The following is a 25,831-nucleotide window of genomic DNA, read 5'->3' as shown; positions in this document are numbered from 1 at the left end:
CGGGAACCGAACTCAGGACCTTGCGCTTGCCAGGCAGGCGCTTTTACCACTGAGCTAAATCCCCAGCTTCTGTCTTTCTTTCTCCACATCTTTACTATGAGAGAGCAAATGGATCATGAGATGTCTTGCAGTTTGACCTCTATCGTACAGCTTTGACGCGTTGTCCTGTTTGCAACTGCGACTAGCAAGCACCCTTTTTCCTCTGGGAGTTTGAGAGCAAAAAAAAAGCGCACGTGCACGCACACACGCATGCGCAGAGCCCTCCTCTTCTTCAAGGGGCAGCCACGAGAAGCAGAGAAAAAAAGACTACTGCGACTCCACTGGGAGATCAAGGGTCATAGCGGCAGGGCAGGAGCCCAGGCCCTTAGGGACCAGTGTATGGGCCGCATGGGACAGGCGCTTTCTCTTTTTTAAAAAACAGTGTATTGCTTTTATTTGGGGGCCTGGAGGTGGGAGGAAAACACCCTAGTGAGGGAAGAAATAAAACACTACAAATGCGGAAACAGTTATTGAAACAGTAATACATAAAATGAATAACTGGAATCATTTTCTTAGGAGGGCTTGAATCATGAAAGAAAAACTTTCATCGCAGTTGCGCAACATTCTCCTGAAGGAGAAACTGATTTCAATAATATCAGTAGAGAATATGTTCTAGAAAATGGAGGTAACTGGATGTAAAATTCTGGCAGTTTAATAGAGCAGCCCCAGGTTGTTAGCCCGAGGCCAGCACCTGGTGAGGACGAAAGCCTGGTCTGTGGGGGATTTTGGACGGTACCTGCAGACATATTATGCGGTGCATGAACCAAATTGAATTATTTTCACAAGTGTTGCAAAGCTTCATATAGTAAAAATGTTTTCTACATGTACTTCAATTTTGCAGCAAAGCTGGGAGTGGTGGCACAAATCCAGCACTCAGGAGGCTGAGACAGGAGGATCATTGCAAGTTCGAGACCAGCCTGGGCTATAAAGTGAGCTCAAGGCCAGTCTGAACTGCATAGCGAGACCCTGTCTCAAAAAGACATAAATAAATAAATAAACAAACAAGAAAAACAACAAAATACTCTGTTCTTGCTGCTGCTTCTTAGCAAAACAGGTTTAAAAAATTGTAATCACTGAACATAGCACTCCGGCAATCGAGGCGTTTAAAAATCTCCACTCTTCTGGGGCGAAGAAAGCACAGCGGGACATATAAAACTCTGATTGTCAAACAAGGCGGTCACAAATTTTCCTGGCTTGAAGCCTTCCACAACTGTCCCGATCAGGTCCTCCTAGGAGGTCTGACTGCAGTTTGTTTCAAAGCTAGCCTGAGGAAGCTGTGGTTCTGGAGTGACGTGAATGGTCCCATAAGTCCATCCCATCTCGTTCCATTCACTGAATACCCACAAGGGTCGAACGGCATGGCATCAGCGATAGAACCTGGTATCAGGTCACTAATTCCACTCTCACAAGCCACATCCTTTGCAGTAACGTCATCTTTCATGTGGAACTGGTCCATGACTCCTGGGTCAGGCTCGCTCACCAGAATTTCCAGAGTCTGATCTGGCTGACTGATTACTCTCTGGGATATCCAGAGTATACAAATCCCAACAATTAGAATTCATACGTCCTGTATATCATGCTGCTCCTTCCTGGAAATTCTGGTGTGGGTACCGTTGGTGAGAAGGCTCCATGGAATTCTTACAAGAATTTGAACGCTTTGAATGGAGTCAAACCCACTGTAATCCCTAGCAAGCTTCAAGAGCAGAGCCACTGCTTCAGGAAGAGTGGTATTGCACGTCTCCAAAATGAAGCGTGTCTTGGAGACAAACATGCTACTGTCGCTGAGTACATAAGCTTCCTGCTTGTTAATCTGTGGCTCTTTTTTGACTTCACCATTCATTCACTTTTTCTTGGGGTTTCACTTGCAGAGTGAGGAGACCCAGCCAAATGTTTTTTCATAGTGCTCGTCGCGAGAGTCACCCTTGGGACTCCCTTCCCTGGGCTGCTGTTGTTGCAGATGTCCACTAGATGGCAGTGAAGGTTTTTCTAGCTTCTGGAATCCCCTCCTGGGAAAACTTCAAAACAGCTGGGAGAGTCGGTTTTGACTGGGTTTAGCTGACACAGAGGGGTCTGCAGGACAGGGACACCAAACAGAGAAAAGATACCATGCCAGGTGTGGCAGAGCATTCCTGTAACCCCAGCTACTCAGCAAGCTGAGGAAGGAGGATTGCAAGTTCAAGGCCAGCCTGGGCAAATTAGATCATGTCTCAAAATAAAAAATAAAAAGCGCTGGGGGAAAATAAAGAAGCAGCAGCTGTTGCTCTGTGTCTTCAAATCTCCCGCTGCGTGGAAACGTGAACTCCGGTTCACTGAGAGCCACTTTAGCTGACTGCTGCCCGTGTCAGCGTCTCACTTAATTCTCTTATGAAGTCGGCAAGTATTTGTAAAGGCAAGGGTAGCAAGAGAAAAAAAAGCCAACTCAAATTGGCATAAGCCAAAAAAGGGGGAGAATTTATTGGCTCACAAAACTGAAAGCTCCAGGGATAACTTCAGGCCTGACTGGGTCAAAGTTTTCATGCAGTATGAGCAGATCTGCATATCTATCCTTTTCTGCCTTTCTCTCTGCTGTTTCTCTTTGTAAAAAGATTCCCCCTTGTGGTGGGCAAGTTGGGTTTATGTCTGAGTGGTTTACAACCCCAGTGGAAAAAGATGGGCCCTTTCCAACCACTATAAGTCCCAGGTTTGCCCCGCTGGGATCAATACTCACCCTCAAACTAAACAGCGACCCCGGGCAGCCCTGCTTCGTGTCCAAGGGCTTAGAGCAGCAGAGGATGATTCCCGAAGGAGTGGCGGGGGTCATTTACAGGCAGAAAAGGTCAGGCAGGGAAATGGAGTGAAACCTGGCCAGTACAGAGGGGGAAAGGTCTGCCCAGCTCCAGAGCCCGTGGGTTTGACCAGTGGTCTCCCAGCAAGGGCTGGAAGGGAGAGCTCTGGTGGATCTGGCGCCGCTCGAGGGGACTTGCTGAGGGGCCGCTTTCCCTCGTCAGCACAGAAACCAAGGCAGGAAGGACGCTCAGTGTGAGGGAGGGTGGCACCGGCGCTTCCTGTGAGGGCCCGAGGGACCAGTCACCTGTAGAGGGCGTGGCTGGCCAAGCTGGAGCGGAAGCAGGTGCCTCTGGGAACCAGGCCCCCTAGGCGGGGAGGCACCTGAGCGCTCACTCAGCCAGAGAGGAGCGTGAATGAATCTCCTCTGGGCTCCTGTCCGGTAGGGAAAGGCAGGAGTTGGGGACACTGCCTGGTCTCCGGGGCGATCAAAGCAATGCCATCAGAGCAGCGACCCCAGGCGGGCATCCCCAGGGTGTACCCCAAACAAGTCCCAAGGCTGTCACAGAGGGGTGCAGCAGGCACAGGCCAGCTCCTCAGTGCCCACCTCAGATCTTCGCACCTCCACGCTGTGCAGGCCGCCGCCCCACCTCTGCGACTTGATGGCCTCAAAGTTCTCGATCCAGGAAGTCTTTCCTGACTGCCTCTCTCTGGGCCTGCTTGCTGTCCCTGGCTGATTGAGTCTTGCTGTCCCCTGGCCTGGACTTGGCGTGTTTACTTCCTGCCGTCTTGTACCGCACTGGCTCCGTGGGACCTGTCCCTCTGTGAGCACCGGGAGACAGGAGCGCGGTTCTGTCCCGGGTCACCCACAGCCCCCGCAACATTGCGAACTGTGTTGGCTGGTGGGGTGAGCGGGCGAGTGGGTGAGTGATGGGGTAAACGGCAGGTGCGAGGACACCTCTGGAGTGTAGGCCATGAGCTCCACGAGCCCCACGGTTGCCCTCCACGCTGCAAGGAGTCCCCACGCTTGAGGAAAAGCTGCTGAGACCAGGGGTCCCCAGCAGTGGTTCCCCATGGAGGGGGCTGGATCTGGGGTGGACAGAGAAGCAGGGAGGGAGAGAGAGGAGGTGGGGGGTTCACCGAAGGCAAAGCAGGGCAGGAAATGCGTGGCTAGAGCTGAGCCTGCTGAAGCAAGCAGACCTTTCTCCCCCGGCTCCCTCCGTAACAGCCAGCATCTCTGAATGCATCCTGTCCTCAGGCCAGCCAAGCCTGAAAAGGCCTGAGAAGCATCTCGCTGGGGTTTCATCTTCCCCTGGAGTTCAACCAGCTGGAATCCTTTAAAAGCAGAAGTTGCCTTTAAGTGGTGGAGAATGTGCATCGCATTAGAGGGAAGGGACAAGGCTAGGCTCTGTCCCCCTGCCCCTCAGGCTCCAGAGAGCAGGTGACGCAGCCTCCCCACTGTGGGGCAAGTGCATCGCTCAGCAGCAACAGTGCCTGCGGCTGCCCCTTAGAGACCACTGCCCTGCCCTCATCAGCCCATGGGGGGGGGTCACAAATTTCAGCACCAGTGTCACAGAGGCTGGAGATGCCGAGATCTGCACATGGGACAGAGACCTTGGTGCTCACTGGTGCCCCGCCCTTCTCAGCACACGCAGAGTGGGGTCACAGGGTGCTGCCCTAGCCCTTTTATTATTTTTGATTTCCTTCTTTTTTTTTTTTTCTTGTACCAGGAATCAAACTCAGGACCTTGCTCTTGCCAGGCAGGCACTTGTGCCACTGAGCTATATCCTCAGCTATTTTTGATTTTGAGACAGGATTTCACTAAGTCACTAAATTGTACAGGCTGGGTTTGATTTTGTGATCCTCCTGTCTCAGCCTCCTAAGTGCTGGGATTACAGGTGTGCACCACCACACCTGGTGAAGCAGCATGGACTTTCACGTGCACCAAGTCTGAGGGTGCTGCACACATCCAGAGGCTGCTGTCGGAGGAGCAGGTCTGTCCAACGCCACCAGAGAAGAGACGGCTGGGGGCCTGGATTTGGGTCCTCAGTGCCTGGGCAGGGGGGCATCTACAAGGAAACCTCTCACTTTGGGAGATGAGGCCTTGTCAACAACAGCCAGCCAGAGGCACTGGGTCAGACAGAAAGCAGCTTACTTCTGTCTCCCCAGCAGTCTGGAAGGCTGAGACAGGAGGGTTGCAAGTTTAAAACCAGCCTGGGCAATTTAGTGAGACCCTGTCTCAAAATAAAGAATAAAAAAGAGGCTGGGAATGTGGTTCACTGGATTCAATCCCCAGTGCCACAAAAACAAAGACAAAACAAAAACAAAAACAAAACACTAGTGGTACCTAACCAACAGCAAGCCCTTGGTGACCCGAATGAGGGGACGGGGGAAGGCTGCTCACACTAGAGTTTGCTAAGAGCAGAGACACCCCGGAAAATATTAAAGTGCTCCTGGAAGGAGCCTGTAGGAAGGGGACACCAGAATAGAGCAGAAGGAAAAGATAAAGGCCTGCAGAAATCGGCTTCTAGGAGAAGAACGAGCAGGTTCTGGAGGGTGTCACAAACCTGGCTGCTGGCCAGAGTCTGAGGTGGGAGCCCCAAAGAACCCGCAAAGAGCAGCGGGGGACTGTGGCAAGTGGCCTGGAGGTTCTGGCTGGGTCACCGTGAGGCTGGAGCGAGGGGTCTCCAGCCCTGGCCCTGTGAGTTGCACTCAGCCAGCAGCGCCATCTGCTGGGCGCAGAGGAGTTGCAGGAGGCGTCCTGGATGGCAGGGGGCTGGGCTTTGGGAGGCTCACGCTGCGGAGGGAGGTGGGGTACAGGGGGCAGCCGGGAGGGGTGGCTAAGGCTGAGGCACAGAGGATGGACGCTGAAGGGGAGAACTGAAAAGCAATAGATTTGGCAAATTCCCTGGCACTGTTCTAGCAGGACAGAGGGAGGGAGGCCACACAGCTGCTGGGGTAGAAGGTAGAATCCAGATTGGGCGTCACCAGCGCACCATGTGATGGCTTTTTGAAGAATTCGTGATGCGTAACACCACCCCATGCCCAACACCACCTGAACAAAGCTTGTGTTTTGTTTTTGCGGTAGTGGGGATTAAACCAGGGGCCTTTGCGCTGAGCTACTTCCCCAGCCCCGTTTTAAAATTATTTTTTATTTTGAGAGAGGGTCTGGCTAAAATTGCCCAGGCTCGGCTCAAACTTGCGACCCTCCTGTCTCAGCCCCCCACCCAGAACTCTGGGATTACAGGCGTGTGCCATCCGACTAGGTGATTGGTTTGCAGCTTTTGTCTGGAGGGCAGATGGAGCAGAATAAAGGGGACTCTGAGGCTCTGGGGGGCCTGCGTGAGGGGCTCAGAGTCAGGAGCTGGTGTGTGAGGGGGTGAGGCTGTGAAAGGGAGCAGGCTGGGGGGCGGTGACAGCAGTCAGGTCTAGAAGCCAGGGAAGAAGAGCACCCCAAGCCCTGGTAAGGACCCACCTAGGAGGTGCTGCCCGTGTGTCCCCGGCTCCTTAGCTCAAGTGGCCAACGGTCGGCTAATGTCACTAGCAGTGTCTCCTACCCAGCCCCGGCTAGCTGGCCATCTGTCACCAGCGATGCCTCCGGGCACGGCAGGACCAGGTGAAAGGAAAGTGGGGATTATCAGGTTGCAAAGAAATTTCCTGTGGCGGATTTCACAATCCTCCAGAGCGGGGATCAGCCTGCGATACAGAGGAGGGGCACTGCCCAGGGTCACGCTCGCCCGAGTCCCACAGGACAGCAGGGTGCCCACTGCACTTTCGCCTGCTTCATTCTGCCTTCTCCGAATCCTCCCCAGCAGTGGCCCCTGATGTTCATGGTGGATTCATTCATTTCTCCGTGCATCCATCCATCCATCCATCAATCCATTCATCGGACCAGATCTCGATGGGGCTTTGCTCTCTGCTCCAGGGACAGCAGCACAACAAAGCCCTAAGCTGTACCGCCTGGGTGTTTCATAGTAGTAAGAGCGTTCACTGCTGTGCTTGGTGTCCATTCACCAGGATAACCGAGGGGCAGCTGTACAAGAATCTACTCTGCTCTTAGGTGACTGAGGTCTCACACCAGGGCGGCATCATTAGGAAGCATCTCGGTCTTGACCCTCAGACCCCACCCTCATGATCCCCAAACACTTCTCCACTGATGTGCTCAGTTCTGCCTCAGGGTTTGCAGCGCTTCTGGCAGCACGAGCCCAAGAGCCTTTTACTAAAGCAGTGCTCCCCCGCGTGAAGGGACCCCTGGAGGCCAGGCCAGCCGGCTGCTGCTTGCTGCTCCCCGCTCGCTGCTCCGTAGCCGGCATCTGATGGCTGTTGGCAGAGGCTTGCAGTCAAGGGCTGGGAAGCTGTTCCAGATGTTTTTCAGATCAAACGGTGTTTCTTTGAAAAATCTGTGTGGGCCGCTCTGCTGAGGGGGGCACGTAGACCTGAGAGAAAGAGAGAGAGTTCAATGGGTTCACATCCTGGTTTGAAAAAGCCATTTGGCAATTGTCTGTGTGGGCCTCTTCACATGTCTGGGATCTGTTCACAGCGGTCAGCTGGGTGTCAGCAAAGGCTTCTTGGAGTTTAAAATAGCAGCGCGGCCCTTGATGGAGCGTTCAGAGGGATAAACGCACGCATCTCGGATGCTACAGTGACCTGTTGCCTATCACTGCAGAGAGAAAGTGGTGGTCTAAAGGATTTTGAAAAAGGTTTTGCAGACTTTCAAAAAAGTATTTTGCAACCAGGCATGGTGGCTTATACCTGTGATACAGCACCGGCGAGGCTGAGGAAGAAGGATCAAGTGAATCCGAGGCCAGCCTGGGCTACTTAGTGAGTTCGAGGCCAGCCTGAACTACATAGTAAGACTGTCTGAACACCCTCCCAAAAGTGTTATGTCAGGTATTTATTAAAACTTGCATAATTAGGGGTGAAGGAAGGAGAGAGGAGGTGGAGTTGGGAAACTGTTAGGTGTCCACAGCCCTCTTGGTGGGAGAACGGGGCGCAGCGGGGACTGTTTCTACATCCTGGCTCTGAGGGTGTTTTCCCACACTCAAGAGCACCTTGTGCTGTGTAGAGTCTGCTTTGTGTTTGTCGTGGGTGGACCAAGCAGGTACTAGTGTCTCTGTTTCACCAATGAGGAAATCACAGGGCAAAAGAAATTATTGCTTGTGAGTTGATTTTCTTTTGAGAAAAGGTTTTGCTATGTGTGCATTCCAGGCTGGACTTGAATTCACTAGGTAGTCCAAGCTGGCTTCAAACTTGACCTTTTGTCAATCTTCCTGCCTCAGTCTCCCAAGTGCTGGGATTATGGGTGTGCACCACCACACCTGGGTAGACTTCCATTTTTCTTTTCCTTCTTTCTTTTTGCTTTTCTTTCCTTTGCTTTCCTTTTTTTTTTTTTTTTTTTTTTTTTTTCTTATTTTTTAGTTTACACTAAAAGCAAATAATACGAGTCCTCATATACTTCTGCCCTTAAACATAGACTCCCCCACTACCATCCCCCACCACAGCGGTTTTGTTTGCATGACTGATGAATCTACATCGGTACTATTGTCACCCAGAACTGACGCTGCGGTTCCCTCTGGGTGTTGAACATTCTGTGGGCCTGACAGTGTGTAATGACACATATCCTCCACCATGGTGACATACAGTAGTTCCTCTGTCCTGTAGACCCTGTGTGCCCTGCATTGGCATCCCTCCCTGACCCCATTCCTTGGCAACTGCTGAAGGGTCCACTGTTCCCATGGTCTTGCCTTCTCTTGAATGTCCTATCATTGGGATCATGCAGTGTGTCAGCTTTGCAGATGAATAGAGAGCCTAGTCTGCCACCCGGACTCCTGACTCCTATGCTAGCGGCTTCCTCACTATATAAATAAAGCCTTGGCGACATGGTGCCTCTTTGCCAAGCCAGTGGCCAGCTGTTCTGGGGCTTAGCTTTCCCTTCTGAGAATCACTGTCCCCTTAACTGGGCATTTCTGCCATTACTTGGAGTGGACAGATAGCCACCCACTCCTGCCCCTTGGGTCAACTTCTTGTCTGACTTTCCAGTGTTAATGTAAACTTGTTGAGGGCAGAGATGTGTGCTTGGGAGGCCAGCAAGAAACTGTGGCTTCACTGCGGGGAGGATCATGCCGCCATATGCAGCTAAGTGCAGGGTACCGGGAGTTTGGTCTCTTGGTAATAACAGGGTGAGAGCTGCGACTTCAGCATACTTGGCCGGTCATGACTGTCCTTTCCATTGCACTGCATCTACGCTTTTACGGTCCCTATCTCCCACCAGCCCTGCCAGACAGGCCCAGCAGGTGTTGGTCTCTGTCCATGGTGGGGAATCTGAGGTCCACAGTACCGAATTCGAGTCTCATCACAACCCAGCAGATACTCTTTCGCTCTGACAGACAAAAGCGTTATGCGGAGTGGTGAGTCTGGAGCCTTGGGTCCTCTGGCTTCTAAACTGTGCTTTTTCCCCACCCTACTCCACTCTTGTGCAAATGGTTACGACGTGGTAACGTAGCCTGTTCTCATGTGGCCAGGCTCTATATTAAGCCCTCTGGAACATTATTTATCAGTCTGAAGCCACCTAATGGCAACAGAGTGGGAATCTGAACTCAGGTCTGGGTAGACTCCAAAGCCCCTGCCTAAACTTCCACTGTCCCATTTCCTGCCAGGAAGACGACAAACTGCTAGGTGCCCCAAATGGCCCGAAGTGTCTTCCAAAGGCCACCACCAGGTGCAGGGAGGCAGCACAGGGAAAGAGAGGGTTGTGGGGCTCCTCTCGTTTCCCCGCTCTCTTTATAATGGCCTAATGGTGGCCATGCACTGCCAGGCGATTTAGCAGAGGGAGAAGTGGCGCCCGGAGGTGGGGGTGCAGAAGGTGAACAAACTGGGACTGCCTTTTTTTATTCACTATGGGTTTTGTTGGGACCCTTCACCCAAGGCAGAGTCAGGAGATGCCTAGGGCTTCTGAACTCCCAGCCTGGAATCTCCCCATGTGCCGCCACAGCAGAGGAGGAGAAGTGGACCCTGGGCAAGGCGGAGGTCGCCTTCTGCCTGCTCTTGGGGCTGCAGTTGGAAGCACTGACACCAGAGGGAGCTAGGTGACCGTCATCCTGCCCCAGGGACTCGCGAACCTGCTGCATGGCCAGGCCTCCGAAGCTGGAAGGCAGAGCAGAGGCCCGAGAGATGGTGGAGACCTACCCTGCAGTGAAGACGCAGTGGTGGTGATTTGGATCTGGGGTGCACACCTCTGCAACCTACCCCTGCCTCAGCTCCCCCTTTGCCAGTGAGTTATGGAAATGCCCTCCTGCTATTAAGACGTAAGTGTCCCGGGAGTGAGGTACCCTCCTGGAGCACGCCCCTCCTCAGCAGGATGGACCAGCTAGGCGGAGGAAAAGTAGGGAATAGAGCTGCACTGGCCCTGAAAATACCTCTCACACTCCACGCGAGACTGAAAAGCTTTTGCAAAATGCACCCACAGTCCCCAAGTCAGCCCAACTGTGCCGGACCGGTGCGCTTCCTGAGTCTCCGGCTCAGCACTGACAGCAAGCCCTGCCCGCCGTGGTTCACAGGCACCCGCGAGATGCTCTGGCTTTGCACAGACCGGGAAGGTCGCATCCGTTACTTGGAACTTTGGGACTTCAGCGAGTCATGTCCCTGCTCTGGGTGGCTTTTGCTCACCTTGGAGTGGGTTTTGTATCTATTGCAAGAGTCACAGCCAGCGGACAATCCTCAGGGCTGCTGTTATTTACTTTCAGTGCCATTTCATCCAGGAGGTGACGTCCTCCCCCCACACACAGGTGCTCAGCCACCACCCTCTGGACCTGGTCTCTTTGTTGCCGCTGTGCTTGCTCCTAAAGCCTAGGATATTCTCCATCCAGCACTCGGGGCGAGCCTGTCATCTGCGGGTCGCATCTGGTCCTGCCTCTGCTTGAAATCTTCCAATTCCCCTGATTCCCTAGAGTAAACGCCAAAGTGTTGACAATGGCCTTCCAGTTTGCATGGGATCCAGCCCTGGCCTCCCCTCTGACCTCAACACCTCTGACTTTTCTCCCTGGGTCACTTAGCTTCCTGGCCTCCTTGGTGTATCCCGAGCCGGCATCTTTTGGGGGCTGTGCACCAGCATCTACCTGCGCCTGGATCACTCCTACCCTGCATGGCTCCTGGCCTCACTCCCTTCAAATCCTTAAAGGTCACCTCTCCCAGGGCCTTTCGGATGCCCCAGCTCTGCCAGCCCTGGGCCCCTTGGCTTTCTCAGCTTTTTCCCACTCCTCTTCTGCATCACGTTCTGACCTTCGTGCCTTGTGTTTTTTGCCTATTTGTTTTATCTATTCTCACCCACAGCTAGAACAGAAGCTCCATGAGGTCAGGAATCTTTGCCTGATTCACTCATGGGTTTGTCCCAAGCACTAGAACAGAGTCTGTCACATAGTAGGCACTTAATAAATACTTACTGAATGAAGATTATTATGTGGCGATTTCAAGAGATTGTAGATGCAAAGCCTACATGTTTCTGATGGTGGAATCATTCCGTAACCAGCACAATGGCAGTAGTAGTGATGGTGTTAATGGGCCGATGGATAATCTCAGCCACCCAGGTGACCAGTGCAGCCTTGTGACTTAACATCTGAGGCGAAACAGTGCCTGGTGGACATGGCACCCAAGACAGCGTGCTGTTAGGGGAAGGAGAGATGGAAATGAAGAGGAATAGACCTACAGGCTGGAGACGGGACACTGTAGGTGGTAGATACTCAGCAAACCTGTGGATGAATGAAGGAATCCTCCGCCTTCTTGGTCTTTAGAAAACTGGCCGCTGCATAGACCTAGTGAAAATCTGAGGGCTGGGTTGAAATAGGGCGATGAGGCGGGACAGAGGGGGTGGTGAGCTATGTCTCAGCAGGGAGTCCCTAGGTAACTGCCCTCTGCTCAGGATCATGCCATCCTACTGGGTGCTTTGTTTCTAGGGCCCCTTGGAGGGGTTAAGGAGACGATTCACAATTTGGGGAGCAGAAACCCCAGGTTCCTTCTGTCCCCAGCACATCTTCGTTATGAAAACAGTGTCTTAGGTGACGTGCAACGCCAGCAAAACTCCCTCTCGCAGTTCCTCGTGCACGTGGAGTGACGGTAGTTCCAGGTTTGGAATCCGAGCCCTGGATTTCCACCACGCTCTGCAGGAAGCTGCTTGCCGGCTCTCCATACATCTGGCGCTCCCCGCCCTCCACCACCCCCACCTCAGACGGGGAGCCAAGGCCACGTGAGCTGTGCCTTTCTCAGTGTGCAGTCGTGGAGCAGCTCTTCCCTCCTCCCGTTCATCTCTTCCATTCACTAGCAACATTCCAGGGCCCAGGGGAAAGATGCTTGCAAAGCAGAGACCAGATGGGTGGGCGCAGCAGACAGACCAGGTCTTGTGTCTGCTTGACAGTCATCCCTGACTCAGACTCCTAGGCTCTTGCTTCAGGACCACAGGCGAAGTGAGTGGCCAACCACATCTCTACCTGAACTCCAGGTGGCTTAGAGCTGTGGACATGAACCCAAGCCTTGCACCTGCAGAGTGACTAGAAGAGCAACACTCAGGTCGATATTTATCTCAGAGTAGGGGTGGTCTGCCTCAGCATAAGATCAAAGGGCAGTCTCATAAAGGAAAAGAAGGACAGATGTAAGTTGCAAGATATTTGAAACTTCTGCACTGTAAAAAAAAGCCACAAATGAAACAAAAATCCAACGACAAACTGAGAGAACATATGTGCCACAAGTACACAAAGCATCATTCTCTTTATGCATAAAGAGCTCTCAGAAGTCAATAAGAAAAGGATGAACTCTCATGAGAGAAAGAAATTACAGGATATTCACAGGTGATTATGGAAAGAAGAAAGTTCATTACAAATATGGGTGGGGGGGATTCAATCCTATTTATAATTTCTAAATGTGATTTTAAAAAATGGTGTAGACTTTATGTAAAACCGACCAGATGGCAGTTTGTGCCTTTTTTTTTTTTTTTAAATAAGAGTATATATTACAGGTTATACTACACATTGCTTCAAACTTTCTGGAAGGTGATTTAATAATGTGTATCAAAACCGTTAGCGTGTCCATTGTAGTTGAATAGTAATTTTAGTTCTAGGAATTTATTCTAATAGGATTACTTAATCAGAGACATACAGAAAAATTTATGTAAAAAGATGTTCATTGTAGTGTAATTTAAAATAGCAGGAAAAAAGGAAAACCATCCAAATGTTCAACAATAGACTGGTTAAATAGAACATACTCTATCCATATGAAAAAGTACCATAAAGCCATTAAAAATCATGTTCTCAAAGACTATTTAAGGCTAATAGTGAAGCCTTACAATATATTGTAAGTGAAAGAAACCATATGATAAAACAGTAATTTCACTCTAGTCCTCATTTTCAAAAATTGTATCTTTTTATGCATGCAAAAATAAAAAAGTAGACAAATAGAGAATACATCAAAATGTTAGCATTGGATCACCTTGAGTGGTGGGATTGAGGGTGATTTTTATTTTCTCTTTTACACTTGTCTGTAATTTCCATATGTTCTCCAATAGACATGTATTACTTTAATAATAAGGAAAAATGCTATTTGGGGAAGAAAAAAGTGAACGCTGAGAGGAAAAGGCTTCAGCTCCCCAAATGGTCTGAGTGTTGGTTGCTGTGGAAACTGTAACTTTGAATTGCCCAACTTTTTGTGAATTACTTTCCTGCTCTGCAGGGTGAACACTTGTGCTGGATTCAGTGTTCTCTGCACGTGCCTAGGGCAGTAGAAAGCCAGGGCTCCAGCAGGGGTCCCCAGGAAGCTGCCTGCCATCATCCTGTCTCCTTCTCCCCTTCCAGATGAGGAGGGCCCCAAGGCCTGCAGTGAATGCTGGGGTATAAGCTGGCTTAGGTGCAGACCCTGCTTTTCTGGTTAGGTTCCCCTAACCTCCTGGCAGTATTTGACGGCTTTCATGAGCCAGGCTTCCCCACTCCCAGCCTGGCATCCAAAGATGGGATCCCAGTCGTGGTGTGGGAGAGGTGAGCAGTGGCTTCATTTGTTTAATTGCACCTGTGAACAAAGCTGGAGACTCAGCTGAACCCCAGAGACAGTTCCGGAAGTGGGACATCTAAATCAAAATCCTCCTTCCACCTGTGTGCTCTGTCTGGCTTTCCCTCTGTCACAGGCAGAGCAATGCCCACCTTGAAGGGCAGCCAAAGATGAAGCGCTGGGTCCCAGGTACCACGAGTTGAGAGCGAAGGCGCTCTCCTGTGCCTATTCTCAGAACGCGAATGTCTCGCTGCCATTTGCAAATCCTGCTGGGAGCTCTAGGGTGTGGAGAACTGGTTGATTTATAGATCGAGGCAGCCACAAGTTGGAATTTTAAAAAGCAATGTGTCCTTTGAGCAAGAGCCCGGGTTGGGGGCTTTGCAGGCTGTCGCTTTGTCCCAGGGACCAGATGGAACTTGTTTTTCTGTGCACTCGGGGTTTAACCCTTCATACACTCCCTCCCCTGCGGCCCCATTCAGGAACTGCTGCCTCCAGGGGTGAGGAGTTGGGGGTGAGATAAGAGTGAACACATGCATTTGAGCCTCCATAACATTTCTTGAAAATGCCACATCTTTTCAGTCCTCTGCCTTTGCCAATTATTTTTGTTTTATTTAGCATACACTGGCACGTGCCAGACACTTCTTCAAGCACTTGTAGAAATATTAGCTTGTGTATCGTTCACAATCATTATTATCTTTGTTTTACAGATGAGAAACTGAGGCACAGATGGGTCAGGTTAAGCAACATGCGCGTGATCACACAGCTAGTGAGCCATGAAACCACAATTTAAATGTAGATACCAGCTATCTGGTTATCAGATTTGTGTGTTTAATCACAGCACCATGGCTGGGTTTCAAATAGCAGGTAAATAAATCCTGCTGTTAGCATTTTTGAGCTCCCGGGGGCAGTTCTTCTAGCTTAAACTCTAGGAGCATCAGTGCCATCAGTGTGCGATGGAATCTAAGTCCTAGAGGTTTGTTTCTGAAAGATCACAGGCATCCTTTCAGGCCCCAAAGGCTGCAAATGTCCTATTTAAAAGGTGTTCAAATGCCCTATTTAAAAGGTGTTAGGAGAAAGGCCCAGGGTTTAATGTCATCCCTGCCCTGCCCACACTGTGTGCAAACCCAGCGTTGCCTGGCAGGACTTGGGAGCTTGGAAAACTTCTGTTCTGTGCAGAGTTTCACAGCCAGTGCCCCTTCTGTCCCACAGGGGCTCCGCCTGTTGACAAACTCTCTTGCTTTTTGCTACAGTGGAACCTGCAAGGCCCTTTGGTCCTTTGTGAGATGTTGGAGTCTTAACTCTTCCCAGGCAGAAGGAGCTGGGCACATTTGCAGCAACAGAAGCTGGAGAGGACCCAGGGCTGGTGACAGATCTGTGGCTACAGCCCAGGTGTCTAGGTGTGGGAGAGGCAAAGAAGGCATCAGATCCTAAATGGAGCAACTGGGGTGGTCAGAGCTTCTCAAGGTCACGTGACACAGGGACCGCTCTGTCTGCCTCCTGCGATAAGCTTCCAGGGGCCCTGCGGACCTTGGCGTGGTCTGTTACAGAACTGACCCAGGGCTTGGGGGAAGGAGGTTGATTTGTTTTTAAATTGTGGTAAACAGACTGGTGATGCTACCGTACCGCTCTTGGGGATGAGCTGTTCTTCCTAAGCCCATCGTCCGGAGAGCTGCACCTTGCTCATTTACATACTCGAACTTCTCCTTTTAATCACTTTTTATGGCAGTCATTCTAAAATGGGTAACAGCCTTGCCTTCTTAAACGGAGTCTAAAGAACGTGACTTAGCTTTTGTTAAATGAGTTCATGTCATTGTTAAAAACATCTGTCACAGAATGGCTTGCTTCTGTCTGAGTCGTTCCTTTCTGTGGTAGCAGGGCATGGTGGCTTGGTTTCCAAAGCGTCTGCCCTACATTCCTACTTGGCTAAGGCCACATGCCTTAGGCAGGGCTGGCCAGACCCAGAAGAGGAATCTGCCCCTTGGTATGGTCAGGATTCATCCCCCAAGGGTTCCTGTGCTGGAGACCTGGTGCCCAGAATGGCAGAAGCACTGGGATTTTTAGGAGCTGGGCCTAGGAGGTGCTTAGGACACTGGAGGCCTGCCCGTGGGACGGCCTAATGCTGGCCTCATGGAATGAGAGCAAGTTGTAATAAAAGAGCAAGCCTGAGCCAGCCATGGTAGCACGTGCCTCTAATCCCAGCACTCAAGAGGATCACAAGTTCCAGCCCAGCCTGAACTACTTAGCAAGACCCTGTCTCAAAATTAAAAAGAGGGCTGAGGGTGGAGCTCATTGTAATCGCCCTGGGTTCACTCCCCAGTACTGAGGGGGAAGAAAAAAGAGCAAGCCTGGCCCCTCGGTCCCCCTCTGACTGCCTGTCTTACCAGGTGATCTCTCTCTTCTACACACGGGAACTCCCTTTCCACTTCTCCGCCATGTTGTGACCTAGCTGGGGTGGGGGTGGGGTGCTCACCAGAGACTGAACAGATGATTTTCCTTGTTCTTGGGCTTTTGGCTTCCAACACTACAAGTCCTCAGAAGCACCCAGATTCAGGTATTCTGTGATAGCAACAGAAAATGGACAAGACACCCCTAGTCACTAATCAGGTAGGACAAGAAATTAGGAACCAGAAGTGGCCTCAGTTACGTAGGACAGTGTAGCTAGAGCATGGCTGGGTGGCATTAAATATAGTGTCAGCTACCTGAAGGTGGCTGGATGAGTGGGGGACCTCTCCCTCCCCAGCACTCAGAGACAAAGATGAATGCAACGCACTTCTTACACACTGTGCGTGTAAGGGCACAGGCAGTGCAGTGGGGCAGAGAGAGAGAGAGAGAGAGAGTCAGCCAGCTTCACGGCTGAGTCTCCTGGGCCTCAAGCTGCCTGGCACTGATTATGTGAACAATCAACCCATGACCTGTTACACTGGATCATTAGGGTTCACACCAATCTCTTCATTTGCTTCCTCTTGCTGCCTCTGTATCTTCAGCAAATACGCATACTCGGACCTCTTGATCCCCAGGGCACTGAGAATGAGTGTTGGGTCCAGTCCCAGGACAGGGGCTCAGAAAGGGGAGAATGGATCTTGGGGAAAGGACTTCGGGCTGCCTGAAGTCCAGGGCCCCCACCCAAGTGGAGAGTCTTTCTCCAGAGCCAGGCTTGCAGGGAGAAAATAGCCTGTATTGTATACCTAAGGGAGGCAACCATTTCCCAGTATCGCTCACAGGGATGCTTGCAAGATCAAGAAAATTCATGGGGCTACTTGCCTTTACCCCAAACCACCCAAGACTGCTAAAATTATATTTTAAAATTTATCTTCCTCCTGTCATCTGTCACTTCTTGCTGCTGTCAATGCTGATGAGTGTCCTTATGGTCCTTCTAATTTGTGGCAGGATGGGAAACCTGATAACAGAGAATATCAGAGTTATATCTAAACTCAGAGTAAATATGCTCAGAAAGAGGCTGTGAGTCAAAGGCCCGGGTTTTAGGCTGCGAGCCCTGGGACATATGTAGATGCACCTGTGTGACTGCCGTGGGGCTGGGGATCAGGAAGGAGCACAGGAGGGTGGAGCAGGACCAGTACAGGCTTAGCAAGGCGGGTCTGGGCACAGACCAGTTCTGTAGCTAACAGGCTTGCATACCTTTCTCAGTCACTCAGCCTTAACTCCCTGCCTATAAAAGTGGGTAATAATAGAGCCTTTATGAGGTGCTGAGAAGATTAAAGAGAAAACCTATTCAGAGAAACCAGAGAGAGGCTAGAGCTTTTCCATAGCAGGTGTTCAATTAAACTTCATCTCGCACCTTCCTCCTGATCCCTGGCCCTGCCTGGTGCTCACCTGTTCTGTGGGATGCGTCACTTTATTTTGTAATTTATGTGCACTATTTCACATCCCTAAATTTGTTCCTGCTGGCCCTGTGTTGGGGCAGCAGCTCTCATGACCCTCTATCTGCAGAGGCGAAGACCCTTGCCCCAGGTCACACTGGCAGGCCGTGATAGAGCCTGTGCCAGCAGCCAGGGCCCCCTGGTGATTTCTGGTGTTTACCAGGTAACCACAGGCATTACTAATACCCAGCCCAGAGGGCAGATATGAGTTTGAAATAAGCAAAGCAAGCTACTTGACAATATTTTTATGCATTCCAAAGCCAGAGAGTTAATTAGTGAGAGTCAAATGGCAGAGATCAGTGAGGAGGAAGTCACAAAGTAGTTTCCCTTTGGTGGCTCAGCCTCGTCTCACATCTCTCAGCATAAACAGGGCAGCTTTGCTTTCTTCAGCGCCGCCTGCACCCCAGGTCTGTATCTGCTCCACTGAAACGCACCACATCGGAGGGGTGTGACCGCCCGCAGCTTAAATGTTACCTTTCCCAGAGGACTCTGTGAGAACAGGGTGAACGGTCTTAAAGTCAGTTTATGGATTGATTGATTTGTTGATTTTTTTGAGATAGGGTCTCACTACTTCCTCAGGCCAGCCTCAAATTCAAAATTCTCTTGCCTCAGCCTCCCCAGTGCTGGAATTACAGGTGAGCACCACCACGCCCAGCCGAACAGTCTTACTTTATTTACTTATTTTTATTTTTATTTTTTCCGGTTTTGGGAATCAAAACATGACTATGCACTTGCCAAGCAGGCGCTGTGCCACTGAGCTAAATCCCCAGCCCCTCAGTCTTACTTTTAAAGGAGGAGGAAATGGGCTATATTTTCTTAATTAGTAGAAAAAATAGATTTTACTCAATTTTAAATGTTTTCCCACATGCTCTTCTCAAATCTTTCCTGCATCTCACTGTCTACACTAAGCCTTAGGTTGTTTGGGCATTTGATTTACATACCCACACATAGGAAATATAGACAGAGATACACAGTGGCCCTTCATAGCCACACCTTCCACATCCTTGGATTCAATCAACCTCATGAAAATATGAACACTTTTTAAAAAAAATTTGAATGAAAACTGTTTTTTAAAAATTGAAATGCAAAATAAAATGTTTTAAACATTATTGTTCATAATTCCCTAAGCAACACAATGTAACAATTATTTGCATAGCACTTACATTGTATTAGACATGATAGGTTATCTAGAGATGTTTTAAAGTACAGGGGAGGGTTTATGCAGATTATATGTAAATGCAATGTTGTTTTATATAAGGGACTTGAGCATCTGTGAGTTTTGGTATCCACAGAGTTTCCCAGAATCCCATCCCTGTGGACACCAAGGGACAGCTGTGTTATTCATTTTGCAGTGGCACCTTGGTACTCATCCTTCATTGGTTCCAAGAGGCAGGACGAATACCAAAAAAGATGAATACCAAACAAATTGCTTTGGCTGCAAATGGTGTCAAGTCATGAGATAATCGACATCAACAAATCCTAGCTGGTGTGCCGAACATCACAAACGATGAGGAGTAGAACAAAATTTTTGTGTCAAAATGAGTCAGTTACCAAATGTGACAAGTTTCAAAGCAGTCAAATACCAAGGTATGACTGTATATTTGATCTAGCAATTTATATGTTATCTAAATATATTATATAAAAAACTATCCAAATATATGGTACTATAATTTACATATTACAAATATATGAAACAGAGACTATATATTTACTACATACTAATATAGTGTATATATTATTATATATACGTGTATATATATTTACTATATAGTGTATATATTATTACTATATAATAATATAAGTTAAAAACTAGGGAGCTAAAGGAGATGCTGCTTGTGGAGTTTTAGGCATTATACATATCTGGTTGTGAGATAGTTGAAGCACCTCACTTTCATACCTGTAAAATTCTGCTACATCCATTGTCACCTCCTAACAAATGTGTAATGCTAGTTCTACCAATGGTGAAATGAGGTGTTGGCAGGGTCTGAGGACATGCTGAGCCTCTGCTTGAACAATAAGAGAGAGATAGACAAAGGACACATGAGCAAAGTGGGAAGGGAAATGGGTATCCAGTACCAGAAAAAACTTCCTGAACACAGCATCAAGAAAGTGAGTGCAAGGGCAAGATAGCCACCGGGATGGAGGTGGGGTGGAAGGAAACTGGGAATTTGGATGATAAGGGGAGATCAGAGAAGACTCCAGTTAGCCCAGTTATTGATCTCAGCAAACAGGATAGAGCCCTAATGATAACCCTACCAAACACTGCAACTTACAGTTACATCAGCCTTTGAGGTGAGAATTGGGGACTAGCAGGGACAAAACTCACCAATTCCTGATTACCAATGGATGTTAGCCCTACCCATACATTTCCTGGCTTCGTACCTTCACCATAATCCCACCTAGGCCTAGAACAATTGTTTCCTGAGCTCTACTCCCTATCTCTTCTCCCACATTAGCACATCTTCTTTCTCTGAGTTCCCACATCACCATATATTCTAATGGCACTTCTCTTACTCTGTGCCAGGAGGAGATGCTTTAGAAATATGTCTGATCTCTCCAACTACATTACCAGCAACTTTCAGATAACTATCTTATGCCATACATCAGATCTGCTTCAGGGAACAGGAGGCAACAGGGGGCAGTCACTGGGAGCTCTGGCTGATGGGCTTGCAAGCAGAAATCTACCCATGGGAAGCAGGGCCAGGCCACCTAGGCTGATCTCAGATATAGGTCTCATCCCCTGGAAAGTAATCTGTCAAAAATGACAGGACCTTCATCAAGCCTGCAAAATTAGACAAGTCACTGAGATAGGAACCTAAGGTTTCAGCAAATTAAATATAACAGAACAAAGAATCAGTGAACTTGAAGACAGAACAATGGAAATTGTCTAAACAAGCATAAAGAAAGAAAAGAACTATATGTGAGTGTTGGGGGACAGAAGAGAGCACCCAAGGATTGTGAGACAACACAAAATGGTCTAACATATGTATAATTGGAGCACCATTTGGACAAGAGAGTGAACACAGAGAAGAAATCTCTGAAGAAATAAGGGCCTAGAACTTTTCCACAGAGCAGAAGAAATCTTTGGCTAAGAACTTTTCAAAAGTAATGAATAGCAACAAATCACAGATTCAAGAACCTCGAAGAATCTTAATCACAATTTGTTTAAAAACCACCAAGACTCATAGGAAAACTGCTGAAAACTAAAGATAAACTCTGAAGACAACCAAAGAAAAAGGAATGCATGTTGGTATTTCCTTCACCAAAGCCTTTCTAAATGCTCATGAAGGGAATACATTCCTGTAGGACAGAGTTAGGGCATTCATGAGGGGACCACATGTGTAAACCTACTCCAACATTTCTGCAGCTTTGTAGGTATTTTGATTCCTTCCTTATATTACATTGAGTAATATTTCACCTTCTATCACCTCAGTTTAATTTGGTGTATGATGTATTGAGTTCAGCTGGTAGGTAGTCCACCTAGACAACAGAATCACACCCTTATGATCCAACAAATTCTTTGGATCTAGAATTCATCTTGATCAGTATGGCCCAATCAAAAATTACCTTCTTTCCTCTCTGATCTAGCACCTTACCATATGTTTCTCAGATTTCTGCCAATAAATATAATAAAACACCTGGTAGCTATTGAGGTGTGGAGGTCTAGAGTTTCAGAATCAGATTTTGTACACATGTACCTAAGGACATGCTAAAACCTGACTTTAGAATATGTTGGGAGTTGTGAGGTATCTAAGTGTGGGATCAGAGCAAACAGGGATTCTCTTGCAAGGCAGGATCATGGGATCAGGGGCAGCTTCTGCAGGAAAGGGAGGCTTAGTGGGGTTCAGTCACAAGGCTGTGAACTTAATTTAGGTTGTAATTCATCAACCTGCAGGATCAGATTCCATTTCTGATTTCATCTTGACCTTAAAGCTGCATAGCCTGGGAGATTCTTTTAGGACAGTCCTAAGTACGGTATTTCTTGTTTTTCTGATTGTATCTTGAGCCAAGAATTTAAACCTTGAGACTGAAATTTTTTATTTAATCTTTCTATTTTAATCAGAAGCTTAGTCTACCATGTTTGTGTTCATCATTCCAATATGATCATCTATTCTGCAACTATGCCAGTCAAATTCCAATGCCATGTCATTCTAGGCAACCACATTTGATAGTTGAGAAACATTTTTTTTTTTTTTTTTTTTACTGCATTAGCAAATAGTAACCTGGTCTCACATCTTTTCCCACTGGTTTTAAGAAATTTGATTATGTGTTTAATGCTGTTTTCTCATGCTTCTTTTGCTGACATTTCTTATGTTGAGCCTTTTGGATCTGTGAATTTGTAGGTTTTATTTTTAATAAATCACATTTGGAATTCTTTCAGCATTATTTCTTCTAATATATTTTCTGCCCTCTTCCTTCAGGGACTCCAATTATATGTATGTTTGCCTACTGGAAGATGTCCCACAGCTCACTGATATATATTCTGGATTTTTCCAGTCTTTTTCTTTGTGTTTCATTTTGGATGGTTTCCCTTTCTATATCTTCCAGTTTACTAATATTTAATTCTGTGCAGTTTTTCTATTTAATCCCATCCAGTATGTTTTTGATCATAGACATTGAAACTTGTACATTTTCTAGCTATGTGAGGGTCTTCTAAAAAGTATATTTCCATGTCTCTGGGAATATTTAAGCATTTCTCTACCTCCTTGAAAATATATAATATAGTTATAATGACTGTTTGAAGACACTGTGTATTACTTCTGTTGTTTGGGTCATTTCTGAGTCTGTTTCTATTGATTGATTTTTGTCTTCATTATGGTTTCTGTTTCCTTCCTTTTTTTCATGCCTAGTGATTTTTTTTAGGAGCCAGGCATTGTGTAACTTTACTTAATTAGATGTGAAATATTACTATCTTCTTATAAATATTGTTGAGCTTTGTTCTGACATGTTGTTAAGCTTCTTAATAATAGTTTGATCATTTTGGGGCTGACTTTAAAGATTTAACAAGTGGGATCAGAACAGCCATGGAGCTGGTTTTGCCCCACTGCTGAGTGCTCTCCCTGCTGCTCCATGAATTGCAAGGTTTTCTCTTCCTGTGGCTGGTGGGAAACTGTTCTCCAATATGCACAGCTCTACAGATTTTTTCCTCTGTTTGTTTTGGGGAGTTCTTTCCCTGGACTCAGTTCCCTTACATGCAAGTGCTGATCAGTACTCAGGTGAAAACTCAAGAGGACCTTCTGCAATTTTCAGTTTTTTCTCTGCGGGGCACCTTGATTTCCTTGGATTTCCAGCTCTCATCTTCCCAACTCAGAGTAACAATTAGGCTCTCTGAATCCTCTTCCCTGCCCTGCAACCTAGAAGCTCTATCTAGGTGGTGAACCAGGATTAATTGTACAATTCACCTTATTCATTTCCCCTCTCTCACTGATCACTGTTCTGTACTGCTGGAAGTTCAGATTCTTAAAAAGATGATTTCACACATTTTGTTCAGTTTTCCCATTATCTGGGGAGGTAGGGTAAACCAGATTCCTGATACTCCATCTTGGCTGGATCCAAAAGACTTTCAAACCTAGCCAGACAAATAACCAACCCCAAACAGGAGGATCTGCCACCTGCAACCTCTTCTGGTTCCAAACACTGCGTCAGTCGGTGTTTACTCGCAGACAGCTGAAACCACACTCTAGCTATTTTAAGCAGAAAGTAGTTAATGTAGGAAATTGTGTGCTTACAATGTTGTGAGATAGGCTGAGAAGAAGCCGCTAGGTCAGGCCTCCACGAAGGACTCCCCAGGAATGCAATGACCAAATGGCCGAGCAAAGGACCAGCTCTTTCCACCTCAGAGAAGAAGCTGGGGAGTCAGGAGGTCAACGCTGATTTCTGAAGCACTCGAGAGTCTCTCCAGTCTAGGGATCAGGAAGCCACCACCACCTCTGTCTTAGGGGCCTCTCCACTTCCACAGAGTCAGAGACCAGACACGAGAACACAGAGGCTGGATGTCTCTGCTGCCAAATCTCTCTCCCCACACCCATGAGCAACAGCATGAAATTCAATTGTCCAGCCCCGGAAGTAGAAGACAACTTCTGCCTCACTCAGCAGCAAGAGTATCTCCCTGGTGACATCACTTTGCACCCAGTCCCATGGCCCCCAGGACAGAAGCTATCTCCCTGCCATCTCTCGTTGCTCTCAGGGCATTGTGGCTCTTTGCCCCTCCTGTCAAGGGTGGCGAGGTTTGGGTGGTGCTATCCTCACTCCTCCCAAGGAGCACCAGGACTTCCAGGTAACATCTGGTGGTACTCAGAGGCTCACTCATAGACCTCAATATTGCTTGGCTCAACCAAAAATAAATTGGAAAAGAAAATTGAACATTGCATCAATTTGGAGCAAGTTTATAAATTCTGCAGCTAAGCAATACCAATAGAAAATGATAGATCGCCACGGCACAGGGCATCCCAGCAGTGATGTATAGTCACATTAGCTGAAATACCGTATTACATGATTCTGCTTTATTACCAGTGTTGGTGGCAGACAGAAAAACAGATTACACTTGAGTTCAAATCGATAGGAACTTTATTTACTGGCCTTTTAAAAACATATTTCTGCACTTTATAAAAACATACGGTAGATGCTATTGATAGAGCTTGTCTGCTTGTTAAAAAGCAATTTTCCCAGAACGAGGCTTTTAAGCTGTAATTTACGGCATTACTTTTTACCTCCTTTTTGCAGGGTTCTGTTCATCTGGCTGTGCTTTGACGACTTCCTTAGACTTTTCTTGCCTTTAATTTTCTCTCCCACTTACTGTCTCCCTAAACTCTGAACTCCCCAGAGCCTTAGAGCAGAACAGAGAACTGCGTGCGTCTTCTCCCGTGGGGCCCAAGGTCTCTCCCCAGAGTCCACCTTGCTCTCCCAGCCCCTGCCTCTGGGTTCCAGATTTTGCGGGGGCTCTAGTAGGCTCTGATGGTCCAGCCTCTGCATCCTGCTGTTTCTCACCACCATAGACCCTCTTTTCCTCTCTTTGCTGATCCGAGAAGGTGTTTCTCTCTCATGAGTCCTGGTTTCAACAGTTCTGTGTGATAGGAACATTATCCCCATTTTACAGCTGCACAAACTCAGGCTCCATGGTTTGAATGTGTCCCCCATGAGTTCCTGTGCTAGAAGCTCAATCATAAATTCAGATGGAAAGGGGTTTGGAAGTGGGATCTGTGGGAGATGATGAGGGTTTGATGAAATCAGGAGGGTGGGGCCCCTGTGACAATGTTAGAGGCTTTTTAAGAAGAGGAAGAGGCCCCTGCTGGCACACTTGCTTTGTCTGCATGTGCAGTGCCCTCCACCAGGGTTAGGGTACAGTATGAGGCCCTCACCAGATGTTGAACAGATGCCTGCACTATACTCGTGGTATTGCCAGCCTCCAGAACCATGAGCCAAAAAACCTTTGTTCTTTGTAAATTATCCAGTCTCTGGTATTCTGTTAGGCCAATAGCATATGAACTAAAAACAGACCATGAAACGAGGGTGAGCTAAGGGAGGCGATGAATATTCCCAGAGGGGGAGGAAAATGAGGTGACGGAATTCTGAGCCCAGTACATGGTGATGTGGAGAAGAGCCGCTTGGCTCTGCCCCAGGCAGAGGTGGGGATTCAGCAGGCTGGTTCCACCAAAGCCACATGGCAGAGGACTCTGGCTTGCAAAGAGCTAAGATTAGATGAAGACAAGGGAGGCACCGTGGCTCCCAGCAAGGAACAGCATGCAAATAGCACATCAGGAACTTTTCCTCCGTAACGATCTGGGAGAGCCCATGGGACCTTCAGGGACCCAGAGAAGGTACCTGCATGGTTGCCGAATCCCAAGCAAGCTAGGGGCCTGAGCCTAGAGGTGTAGAACCCACGGCCACCGACCTCAGGGTGGGGCAGAGGCTGCATGCAGTGCTGTGCTTCTCCCCATGGAAGGGGCCTAGTCGGCCAGGCACCAGGGGAGCTCGGGTTCCAAAGAAGATGGAGGGGTCACTGCAGGTCACTGCCTCAGAAGGACATGAACAGGAGCTAAGTGGACAGCAGTAGGACTTAGAGATCTGACTCCTTCTTCACTGTTATTAATTTTTTGAATTAGCAAGTGTGAACGTATAAGGAGCTT

At 48.3% G+C, this 25,831-nt stretch overlaps 1 protein-coding gene and 1 pseudogene across 2 annotated transcripts in view; one reads left to right on the top strand and one right to left on the bottom strand.

The window, feature by feature from the left end:
* Pebp4 (phosphatidylethanolamine-binding protein 4) overlaps window positions 1–25,831 on the top strand; it is a 191,568-nt gene that overhangs the window by 5,763 nt on the left and 159,974 nt on the right. The window lies entirely within an intron of this gene.
* LOC102020874 lies at window positions 1,066–1,840 on the bottom strand (annotated as a pseudogene).

Source organism: Chinchilla lanigera, unplaced genomic scaffold (assembly GCF_000276665.1).
Source record: "Chinchilla lanigera isolate Chin_1 unplaced genomic scaffold, ChiLan1.0 scaffold00002, whole genome shotgun sequence".
In the NCBI taxonomy this organism is placed as follows: Eukaryota; Metazoa; Chordata; class Mammalia; order Rodentia; family Chinchillidae; genus Chinchilla; species Chinchilla lanigera.
This window is presented reverse-complemented; position numbering and strand designations above follow the sequence as displayed.